Here is a 12,436-nt window from a genome sequence, read left to right as displayed (position 1 = left end):
GCCCGCTGACAGGCCGCGGGGCGGCGGCGGCCCGGGCGGACAAAGGCGGCGCCGCGCACCTGCGGCCCGGCCCGGCCTGAGGGCAGCCCGGCAGGCACCGGGCGGGAGGCTCGGCCGAGGGAAGGGCCCGTCCCGCCCGGCCCCGGAGACCCCCCCGGGGCCCCGTGGGCGCACCCAGGCTCGTCCGGCACCGGTCCCGTCACCGGGTCGGGTGCGCGCGGTGCCCGTCCTCCTGCTGAGAGGCACAGCCCAACGCCGCGCTGCTGCGGGGCCAGACCCTACCGCGGCCGGTCAGGTCCAGCCCAAAGCAGGTAACGCGTACAGAACTTCACAAGTATGCACGCTTAAAAAACCAACCCACGCACCGTAAGTTTTTTGACTTTCCTGCCTCACTTCCTCTTTCTCCAGCTGACAGTGCAATTCCCACCCTCAGCCCTGTCTGAAAAGCTGCTTCTGCAGGGCTAAATGCGAGAAAGCCTGAAAAAAAGGGCTGATTTCTGCCCGTATTCCTCTCAATACCTCAGCAAATGGGGTGTTTCTGCCTCCTCTTAGTCACACGCACAAACATCTCATTCTGCTCAATAAATTTTCCTGCAATATTTTCATTCTTAGCCACCCCACTGCAACAAATCTATTCAGAAACATATTTACAACATAATTATACTCCTTACATTCATTCTGCTACAATAATGTTTGTTAATTGTCTAGTCATCAGCTAGGAAAAAGGATCTGTTTTCAAAATACTGCTTTTCCCCCACAAAACACCAAAACCCTTTTCCTCACAGCTAAACAACCCCCCCTTCGTTTAAGCAGCACAGGCTCTAGATTTTGTGGAAATAAATTGCAAATTGTATGGAGCACACAATTATCTATTATTATTCAACTTAAAAGAACTATTAAAATACAACATAGTTCTGTGCAAAACAAGTTTTGGAACACAAACGTTGCCGTTGAGCCAAAACTGAAACTACTTACAAATAAAAGTGAAACTGGTGTTTTAACCCAAACGTACAGACCTGCTAATGCAAATATGTATGTTGTAAAAAAAAAGCACACATTTGTTTTTCCAGTTTGCAGCCATATTGGTAGCATAGTAGAGAATGTGTGTGTTTTGCGTTTGTTTCAGGCTGATTGGTGTTACTTATGATGATACAATTTGATGAATAGTAATTTAATGTCAGAGGTGACAGTAGTGAGACATTTTCTGCAATTTCTTCTCTAAGAAGCATTCTTAAAGTTTGGTAAGCATTAGCTAGGCCAGCAATCTTCCTAAGAGACCCTTCTGTCTCCTGACCTGCCATCTTCATACCCTTCATGTATCTTGACTTCCACCATCAAGATAAATCATCTGCTCTGCTAGCATTTGCCTGATTAATGATTTCATCCGTTTTCCCTTCTTGGAACTGTTTACCCTTTCTGTGAGCAAAGTAAATAAAAGTATATCTTATTCTATAATTTTTATTTCTACTTACTTAAAATGAGATGTCTGTCTCTATGATCTGTCACGCTTTTCTTTTTTTGTCAGCAATAGGCTAGGAGGACAAATTAATATTTCATTAAATTATAAAACCAGGAACACTTTGTTGTGCTAAAAATAAAAGGAAAATATTAAGTCAGAACACAGAACCCAATGGCTATAAGGCTCATAATTGCTTGAGTAACAGACTGAAACCTAACTTTCTAGGTTTGGTTTTTATTTACTCCACTGCTGAGTGGCTCCTGGGGATCCACAAGAGGAGCACTCCTCTCACCGATCACTCTCCACAAATCTCCCAGTGATGATACCTGAGCAAAGGGAATATTCTGTTACCCACCTACTCAAAACCAACTCTGTTTTTAGCTGTGCAGCTCCTGACTGTAAATCCAGCAGATCAAGTTCATCTTCAGAGTTATTTTAGTGCTATTACATTAGGATTAATTTCTTCCAGTCTTTTTCAAGCAGCACTATCCAGAAAACATTCTTCAAGTTCTAACACCCTTTCTAGTTGTTCATCACAGACATTTATAAGATACTGAAAAACAACAGCTTGACAATCCAAGAAAAGTTGAGTTTCATTTCACACATCATGCCATCCCTTCATCTTTTTTAACTTGATATTTAGATGTTACAAAACCAGCTTTGAATCTCAAAAGAATTAACAGTTTCAAATGCTATGCTCAGTGTGACTAAGGGGTGTCTTGAGCATGTACTTCAGTCCCTCCACATGCACAACTCTGGGAAATCTGATGCAGTAAGAAAGGGAAAGCTACATGGCAGCGTTCTGTATACTTAAGAGGGTAATATTTGGAGTTGAAATTTCACTTTAAAATATCTCTAAATAAATATTCTTTCTCAGATCAGACAGGTGACTTGACTTTTAACCCTCCAGCACCGCTTGGATTTGCAGGAGCAAAAGCATCGTGATTGACAATTGCTCTGGAAGCAGTTATCTGAAACTGGGCCAGTCCTTTTGAATAAAGCACTCTGTGATGACTTGCCTTGTGATCACCAAGTGGACTCCTGACCATCTGTTTTTCAAGATCCCATCTTTTCATATGAAAGGCTACAGCTTCAAAGTTAGCTGAAGCATGAACCAACACATCATAACCCTTCAACCTCTAAAATGCCATACAAACATTTGTTCTCCTGAAGGGAATAAAACACATTTAAGCTCCATAGATCTAAAGATAACTTCCTATCAGTCCTTGGCACATCCCAATTGTTACCATGCTTACTATTTCTGGCATTGCTAAAGCTTCTGTGTCTCCTGCTGAGAATTTATAAATCACACATTACACAGGCTCCAGATCACTGATCTCCTGGTGCAATACTGTGACTTGCAGCTTGTAAATAAGGCACTCACCGCAGGGGTGGGTATTTTAGAACAACACTTCCCTCTGCTGGATCTGTGGGCAGCGACAGCTGTCCCTGCGCTGGAGGGATCTGCCCAAATTCTGTGCCACTAGCTTAGGCAGGATCCCTGCTCCTTCCAGACAGCTTTGGACAGTAAGGCACTAGTAAGGGTATTCTTAATTTATCAAATAAATATGATAACAGTTTAATCCAGCATCAGCTGATCAGGAATATGAATTTAATTTCTGTTCAACACAGAACTATCTCAAAGCTGTAGATATTACTAAAATCAGGAGTCCTAGGGCCTGTCATTTTTTATTCAGGCTAAAACCCAGACACATTGGATCTTGAGCTGCAATAGTTTATAGAATAAAGAGAGACCAGATAAACTCTGATAATACAAAAACATTTAAGCATAAGAGAACTGGAATAGGAGATGTACCTTGGCTGGATGTACTTCAGTGAAAAAGCATTAGGATCTTAGGGTATCCCAAGAAAGACACCATACACAGGACATCCTGCGAAATACAGGGTGTTTGAGAAGAAAGCTTGGTTCTTCTTCATTCCCTGTTATGTGCTGCTACCTTTTCATCTGTGAGGAAGTGAGCACAGACAAAGCGACAGCAGCATGTTAACATCATTTTTTGTCCTGTTAGAAAGCCAGCAGCATAAAAAACAGAAACCTGTAACATACAGGGCTGTTAGCATGAACCCTGCTTGGCAGACAATGCCTACATATGGATCCATTGTCTGCAAAGACTTTCTTATGCAGCCAGTGCTGATTTTAATTGACAAATTAAGGAGTTTTCATTCTTAAGTGACAAAGGGAGCTTCAGGCCAGATAAAACTAAGTGAAAATACCTTTTACTCAGACAAACAGGCATTCTTTTGTAGAGTGTGTGTATATACAGCACTACAGGAAAAGGTTAACTTTTTTCAGAGAGAAATATTGGCCACAGTTTTTATGACTCTGATAGAAACCGAAAAAGAGTGGTACACTGAATTTTAATTGGGTGCTATACTTCCTATCTGGCCATCTGTTCAAAACTGCTAGTAATAACCAGAGTATGACATTTTATGGTAGTTTTTGATGGAAACTACCATATTCAGATACAGCCTGAGTTCGAATTTTACTATTACAGGAACAATGTCCACAACTGAGGGAGGAGGGAGAGTCAGAGAGAGGGGAGAGAGACGATTGTGGAGACAACTGACTAAAGTTGTGCTTCATTCATGTTCTCCGTGGACAGGAACTGGTCCCAGTGCAATAGTACACATGCTCCTAACTCACTTGTACAAGCACAACTTAAACTCGCAACTAAGCATTCTGCTGCACAAAGATTCCATTCACATACTCTGCTGAATGAAGGATTTTGGTGGATGTCAAAACATAGGAAGATGATGAATAAATGAAACATGGAGGAAGAGGAGTAGACAATACAGATATATATTCCTAAAACAATATTCCCAGTCAGAGAAATTTACTTTGAAACAGGAAGCAGAGAAGCTCCCCAGAAAAAATCATCAAAAGATTGGATCAAAGTAGTACTCAGTGTTAAAACGTAGAAGAGATAACAGTGCTTAAGGCTGAGGTTAAATGGAATAAACGTTCACAAGAAAGCAGGAAACAGATGATTATACAGTAAGTAATTCCTGATTTGTGTTCAGAACAAAGCCTGTACTAAGCATACTGAAGGTCTAGTTAGAAAAGATTGGATAAGAAATATTTCTCATGAAATAATGTTTTCAAAGAACGTGGAGAGGAAACAAAAGGCTTGAATAAGGAAGAAACCATAATGCTGGAACGCAGGTGAAATCCTAAGTAACAGCATGAAGTAAAGGAAATAAAAAAACGTACAGCATAATGTAGCATAGACAATGCTTTTCTAAGCAGGATGTTCTCCAGCCATCACTTACATTTTAAATGCTGAAGAATATGGATTGCTTTCTGCTTCTCTTCAACAGTATTGCATTCTTGTCTCCTGCTATCTTATTCTTACTGACTAATCGTGAAGTCTTTTCTGATGATTTTCAAGAAAACATATATGAGATGGACTCCTAGTAAACAGAGCAACTAATGATGAGTACTTGCCCCCTAATTGCTTTCAACACAAAGTAAACATTTATTAGCTCTACAAAACCTATAGGCATAAACAGTTCACACGTGACACAATACTGCATTGCTAATCATTGATGAGTGCCTACTAGATAGTTACTAACGAAATTTAAGTGTTTTTTTTTTTTTTCAGTGCTTAGGGATTCCCCTGCCATTCACTTCTGTTGTTTACAAACGCTTTGACTCTACTGTACATTGAAACTACATGTCAATAAAAATACGATTCTAGCTCTTGAAACTCTACATCACTTTATTTTCTGCAGAAAACACAGGAAATTCTTATGCAGACTCAGATTTCTCACAAGCATACTAGATCTTACCTTCTTTTATGCTATGCTAGTTTTTGTATTTCACTTGCCTTGTACGGAGATGAAAGAATTTTACACTGAGTAACTATTTCATTAATGTCAGTTTCTGTTTGCTCAGCCCTCTTGCGAAGTCTTGTGTTTCTAGTTAATCCAGAACTTGTCTGGAGACAGCTTTATGCTTACTGTAGAAGTTCACAGACTAGAAATCGGAAGTTCTCCAGTAGGAAACTACTTGTTGTGCTGTTTTATGAAATCACTGTTGCTTTAATTGTTAGGCTGCAGACATGCAGCTCTGATTTCAGTTGAGACAACTCAAGACGGTCACCTCCTTTAACTAATTTCCTGCTGCTGCTGGTAGTCCCCGACTATTTTTTCACCAAAAGTTACTGTCAGAACTGCAGTTTTGTTTGTGTGATGTCACTCCCCAATTTGGTTTGACCAAAACTGATCTGATCAATTAAAGAAACAATTTGGGATCAACCAATACAACATTTTTCCCATTTAATTTGCCCTTACAATAGAGAAGGACTTGCTCTGCACTCTGCAGCCTCAGATCCTCAGAGATGTTGGATCAAATGACCAAAACCAGTATCTTTGTCTTTCAGCACACTTTCATTCTGGGCCTTTATTTCTCGGTCATTTCAGTGTGGTTTGGTCAGTGATTTATCTGAAAAATATATTCCCAATGCCCCTACAGAAAGTGAAAACATCAGTTCTGTGCTATTTGCAGCCCCTGACAACAAAAATGCCACAGACTTACTTTCTGGTAGATGATCAGATCCTACATCTCAAGCAGAAACTCACCTTTTTCTTTCTGGAGAATATGAAAAAGAAAACATTAAAAGGTTGACTTAAGCATCTCTTTCCGAATTTATAAGCAGAGAAGGCACCTCTGGAATTTGTCAGCACATGATCAGCCTTGGCAGTGTGAACAATACACAAATAAATGAATATTAATTTGGATATAGATAATGATAAGAAATGCCAGAATTACCCACCACCTGCTTCACTCTGCAATTGTATTCAATTTTCTCTGAGATATACAAAATGTATGAGGTCATTTAGAATTGGAGCATTCTCAGCACCTGCTAAGATTAGATCTTTAGAGGCAATAAAGCCAGCATAATCTGAACTCCAGGATCAAGCTAATTGGCTATGATGCCTTTTTTAAAACAGTGCCAAGCATATACTGTAGCTACTATCTGATAAGTAAATTGTTCCAGTGCAGCCTACCAGACAAAAAAAAAAAAAAAAAAAAATGCACTCACAAATCCCAAATATTATTTTTGAATGAGAATCAAAGTAAATAATAAATGCATAAAGCACAGTGTGATATGAGGAGTTCTTTGGCACATAATTGGAATGTTTAATCATAAAAAAATGTAGTTAGACACGAGTCATACAGCTCACCCCAAATGACTGAAAAATCTTATGCATTTGTTTAATACTGCGTACCGTGAGTAATACAGGAAATTCTCCCTGAAGTATTTCCAGTTTAGTAGAGTCCCCTGATGCAATCCAGTGTTAGTCACACGGTGTGGGAGCACTCAGATAGCCACATCCTCTTCCCTGATTCAGATGCTGGCTGGATTCAGCCTTTAGCAATAAAGCTGTGAGATATTTGGGCTGTATTCCTTCACCTGCCTTATCATACATTTTATTTAAAATAGCTCACTGATTTCTCAGAACATCTCTTTAATAAACAGTTCCTGAAGAAAAGATTCATACTATTTTTCTTGAACAGGGCTTACAGCCACAAGGCAGACTGTAAAGTATCATCTTAGCAATGGGCTGGGAATAAGGAGGGTATCTCCCAGCTGAGAGACTCCAAGTTATTTGTGGTTAAAAGGCATGGGGATGTCCTGCCTAACCTACTGCAGAGGCATGGGTATAGGACTGGGCAATAAACTGCTGCAGACATCAGCATATCTTCCTGTGCTTTTGCTTGAAAAGCAGGACTGGTAGTACAACATAGTTGTGCAGTCCCGAGGAAGAAGAGGAAAAGAAGAAAACACTAAGAACAGAAATGACGAGCAAAGAAAGTCTCTCATCTGCTGTCCAGCTGCTTTTAGGAACAGAAAAACAGGATTATCTTGTTAGCATTCTTGTTATCATTTCTTGTTAACAAAAAAAAAACTGTCAAAGACCTCAATGCCCCTTTGGTAATTTAATACTTTCTCCTTTTGTCAAAAAACAAAACAAAACCACAAACTCACAATCTTGGGGTCCTAAATTCACATAAAAAGGAAATTACAACACATATGTGCCTTTTTGAACCATTAAGTGAAAAGTTTTATTTTTATGATTTGCATAACACCACTTTGGAAAGCACTGGCAATATCCCAAGGGAAAGCTGATCTACATTTTTTTTTTTAATCTCTACCTTGATTTGACCAATATCCAGGTTCATTAAAAACTTACGTACTGCAGCTAGGCTAGAAAACTCTAACAGACAAAACTTAGCTGAAATCAGCTGATTTTCTATGGACTCTCAGTAGCATTTGTGCATCCAAGTCCTGCCAAGGAATTTTTTCCTTTTCAACTGGGATGCCTCTCACTAATCTTTTTTGAAGTGTAGAGATTCCTGGTTACTGTTCCTCCTTTATAAATAAGACTTACTTGAGTTATATTAGAATAAATTAATCTAAAAATGCACAAATTCTCACTTTCAAAGAATGAGAATGTGCTAAACAGCTAGACCATCCATGCAAGACTTTTATATATATATATATATATATATATAAAAAAAAAAGAATAGGTCATACAATGCAGTCACAAAATGAATGAGATGACTCTAAATTGAAAGTCAGTATGAGGTAGTTGGGGTGCTTAAATAAAGCCAGAACAATTTAATGAGGGTGCTGGGAAAAATAATTATTATTTTAAATATGATGATAAATATTACTTCAAATTCACTTAGGTGAATTTGAAAATGCAAATACCTCACTATGCCTAAATTTATTACTTCAGCTGAGTCCTGTGATGCTGGACCATTTTCATTTTATGAACAATATTGAACGCTGAATTTAAAAGATTTAACTTATTTAATCATTAGGCTCACTTGGTGTCCCCATTTTCCCTGCCATGACAGAACTTGGAAGAGCCTTTAGAGTTAGCAGTCTTTGAAACAGAAGCTTTAGGCCCTCACGCTGATGACACTGTCAAGACTGAACTATTCAATCCATTTCTTTAACACCAGGAGACAGGCCCCTGCAAGACCTGATTGAGGTATGAAGTGAGACTTTCCCACTTAAAGCACAAAATTCCATTAAGTTAAATTAAATTGTAAATTTTGGGTGATAACTTGAAAAAACACTACTCAGTATAGAAGCAACTAAGGTTTTCATAGTTGTCTATCATTACAGCAGGCTTTGTTTGTTGCTTAAGTCAGAACTGCTATAATTTTTTCTTATTATTTCAACTGAAATTTAAACCAAAACTGTTGCACCAGATACTACAAAATTAAAATTAAAAAAGCAGACAATATTGCCTTTACCACATTAATTAACTACAGTGAGTTCTATTAACTCATGTTCTCTTAAGAGTCCATTTAATAGATGTGTTGTTTGTTAAAGTCAAATAATCAGATGTCTTGTAAGACATTACATGTCAGAACCAGAGAGGAGATGGGGTAGACGAGCCTTTAAAACCCCCTTTATTCTTCACTATATCAGCTGATCTGGTAGACACTAATCATCACTTAAAGGGAGAAAGAATAAAGTAGTGCTTGTTTCATCAGCTGAGGATGAATCAGCAGGATCTTAATAACATCTCTTCAACTATCTGCATCACGGACCTAGAGTAGTGCTGTTGTGCAGAGGTTACCCCAGAGAATATGTCATTGTACGGATTTCCCAATTATGTCTGCTTTGTACAACAAATTAAGTGAAAAATCTGGGCATTAATGTCATGAATGGCCAATGGAAGGCTGAATTTTTCTTGCTTGATTTTTTTTTGGAACCTCCTTGTGGTGCGACAAGGTTTGTGATCTGCTGCCCTCCGATGGATACTTACAGAGGTTACGTCTAAAAGAGCAGGACTGTGCAGGCACAGCAGGAGCACCATGCTTGAGACCATTAAACTTCTTTAAAAAGCACTACAGGAAAAAAAAAAAAAAAAAAAAAAGAAAGAAAAAAAAAGTAATAAAGTGCTAATTATATTATATTATATATATATAGGTACATATTATATTATATGTGGTACATATTGTGTACCACATTTAGCATCAAAAATCATATCTGGGTCTCATTTCTTAATATTGCTTTTTTTTTTTTTTTTTTTTTTTTTTTGTCAGGGCACTTTTACATCCAAGTAGACATTTTCTAGTTCGTTCTATGACACATCGATCCTTTTCAATCAGCTCTCACTCTTTCATTATGATTACATATGTAACATAACACATTCAGTAATGATATCCCAGTATTGCATCTGATACCTGCATTCTGCCTGCTAATAATCTCTTCATGATTATTATTGATATCCTAGACCTCAGTTTAGCATTAATGTTTAAAAATAAAACCATGAAGACTTGCTAGGTTAAGTGTTTTATTTCTGTCACACACAGTTCTTCTAAAAATATTTATCTGTATTACCGGATATTTTAGAACAAGAGATGAATTTGACATGTAATGTCTTGCCACTTCCACAGGGCCCCACAGAAATCTGGTGTGTGAGGCTCCCTCAACTCTGCAGTGGTCTAAGACTCTGGATGTTAAGATCACCATGTTAAAGAACGCATATGTCCTTTCTCAAAACTCTCTATGGTGATGCTGGTATTAAGGCAAACTGGTTTTGTGACGTTTTATAAAAAAGCAGAAAAAGGTTGCAAAGAGACATTTGAAACACATTTTCCCTCATTAATTTAGCGATGATGAGGTGCTGATTAAAGGGAACCACATACACCTATTTGGAGCAAGATTCAGGAACAATCTGGGTGTGCCCCAACACGGGTACCAACAGCTTTTTTTCTCCTCTGACTTCAGCCTTCAGTTAAAAATTAAGTAAGGTTCTATTTGCCCTATGTGGATATGAAAAGAATCTTAGAAATGTAAATCCTGTGAATTTGTGGAATACCTTGAGAATCCCGCAAACCCCTTATTTTCTCAGTAAGGGGTGAACTCTCATATGACATCGTTGTTAACAAGTTAGACGTTTCATTCCTTCCTGACAGAATGTCCCAAGAGGGTAACGAGTTGGGTAACCAGCCCAGTTTACACCAGCCTAGCACCAATTCTTACATTTTTCAGGACACTGCATGCGTGTGGGTTCACATCAAGAAGTATTGTGCACAAGTTGATTGGGAAAATTATAAATTAAGCTTTGGCCAAAAAAAAATATAAATCCACCATGTTATATATGGAGTGGTAATTTGTGTTGATAAGATGATTGATATTAATAAAGAAGGGGGAGATGTGGGAGTGTGGCCATGGGAGTCAGAAAGCCCCGTGGTTGATGATAACATCAGACTCTTAACGATAAGGCCATCAGGAATATAAAAGAGTTTAGAGGGAACTAAGAAGGGTGATTCAGGAGACTCCATGCAGTTTCGGGTTTCTTGTTCTCTAGCCGTTGAGGCATGGAAGTTTCTGGGTGTTTGCTGTTGTTGTTATATGCAAAGTTGTTTGACCAATGAGAAGTTGTTTTTGAAAAGCATTGCTGTGGGGAGAAGGGTATAAGAGGGGAGCCTGTCATTGAGATAAAAAAATAATAATAAAAAAAGGAAACACGATGAAGTTACGTCATCAATAAAGAAGTAGAAAGAAGGAATGAAAAGGAACAGGCTAGTAGAATGGAGATCAGGACGGGAGCAGGCACATTGATCGCCCCATGAAGATAGGTTCAGCCAAACTCAGCAAACCGCTCAGAGAAGCTCGTACTGAAAGTCACTGGAAACAGGCGCACCGGAGCTGGGAAGAAGCTCAAGCTGAGAGAAGCGGAGCCGTGCACACAACTGCCCCTCGCTGGTAAGCAGCCGGGCATTATGGGGAATCATACGTCCTTAGGAACAAAGACTGTCCTGGTAACCTTACAGTTTATTCTCTTTATTAACAGTCGGACAGTTTGCGATCCTGAATTATGGGACCAAATTGAGGTCAAGGTATGGGACTCTGCATCTAAAAATGACAAGATTGCGGCAGGATTGCTCAGCACCTGGCGAGCAGTCCCTGAGGCCTTGAAGAGCCCTGTGGGACCACAGTCAGAAACGTGTGATTTGCCAGATAGTGAGGGAGCTGCGGGCTCCTTTTCTGATCCGACTGCTACGCCATCGACCCCTCTGCCGCTACAGCCATCGAAGGCTTTTGCTGTTACGCCCTCTGCTGACCTGGACGTGCCTTTTGACCCAGGCCCTATTGGCCTTGAAAAGGAGATGGATATGCTTTTCTTTGATCCGGGAAGAATGGGATACATAAGGCCTGAAGGCTGAGTTGCTTGACAACTTAAAGCAAGAGATATTGCTCAAAAGAAACGGAAAATGGAGACTGCTAAGTCATGGAACTTAAAGGATTGTTTGTTACCTTTCCTGATTGTACATATGTATAGGCATACTTGGGTTTAGTATGTAAAAGCAATGTTCTGTATATTTAGAATGTTTGATGTTTGTGTGTGCGTGTTGGTGGAGTGTAGACTCTCTGCACACCCAGCGCTTTTTAGTTGCCTTTTATACCTTTTATAAATATTCTTTTATAAATATTACTAAATTCAGATTGAGTTGAGACTTCATTTATAACAACCAGAACTTGAAAATTCAGAGGCTTTTCTAAAAGGTTCAGCCAAGCTGATTGCGTCCTTGCGAGCCTTTCACCAGCCTTTCACCCGCTGTTTCACCACACTCCGCCGAGCCCCGTGTGCAGTCCCACTCGCTTGCCTGTCGCCATGTCCCGAGCCATTGCGCGCTCCCCGCCCACCTTCCCCTCGGGAGGGAAACCTCCGGCCCCACCACAGCCCCCGCTCGCCCAGGCACCGCCGCTGTGGCGCCCCGCTCCTCGCTCCCCCGGCTCCTCAGGGCCGTACCGGTGACCGGCTCCGCCCTGGCGGCTCCGCGCCCTCCCCTCGCGGGCGGGAGCGCGGCGGCTACGGGCGGTGAGTTGTGGCGGCAGGCTGCGGCCCGGCCCGGCCCGGCGGGGGAAGGGGCCCCGGGGCGAGCTGGGCCTCGTAGTCCGCTCCCGGCCGGCGGTGGGG

At 40.4% G+C, this 12,436-nt stretch overlaps 1 protein-coding gene across 4 annotated transcripts in view; it reads left to right on the top strand.

Annotated features, from left to right (window-relative positions):
* The first annotated feature begins 275 nt into the window (after positions 1–275).
* Positions 276–12,436, top strand: part of KYAT3 (kynurenine aminotransferase 3) — a 34,163-nt gene continuing 22,002 nt past the window's right edge. For 3 of the 4 annotated variants that reach the window (XM_084290849.1, XM_084290846.1, XM_084290850.1), the window contains exon 1: positions 12,209–12,337. The gene's annotated coding sequence lies outside the window, so the exon portion shown is untranslated. Of the gene's footprint in view, positions 312–12,208; positions 12,338–12,436 lie in introns of those variants that run through there. The other variant, XM_084290848.1, reaches the window with a different exon arrangement.

The sequence above is a fragment of the Netta rufina genome, assembly GCF_964035555.1.
Source record: "Netta rufina genome assembly, chromosome: 8".
NCBI classification, from domain to species: domain Eukaryota; kingdom Metazoa; phylum Chordata; class Aves; order Anseriformes; family Anatidae; genus Netta; species Netta rufina.
This window is presented reverse-complemented; position numbering and strand designations above follow the sequence as displayed.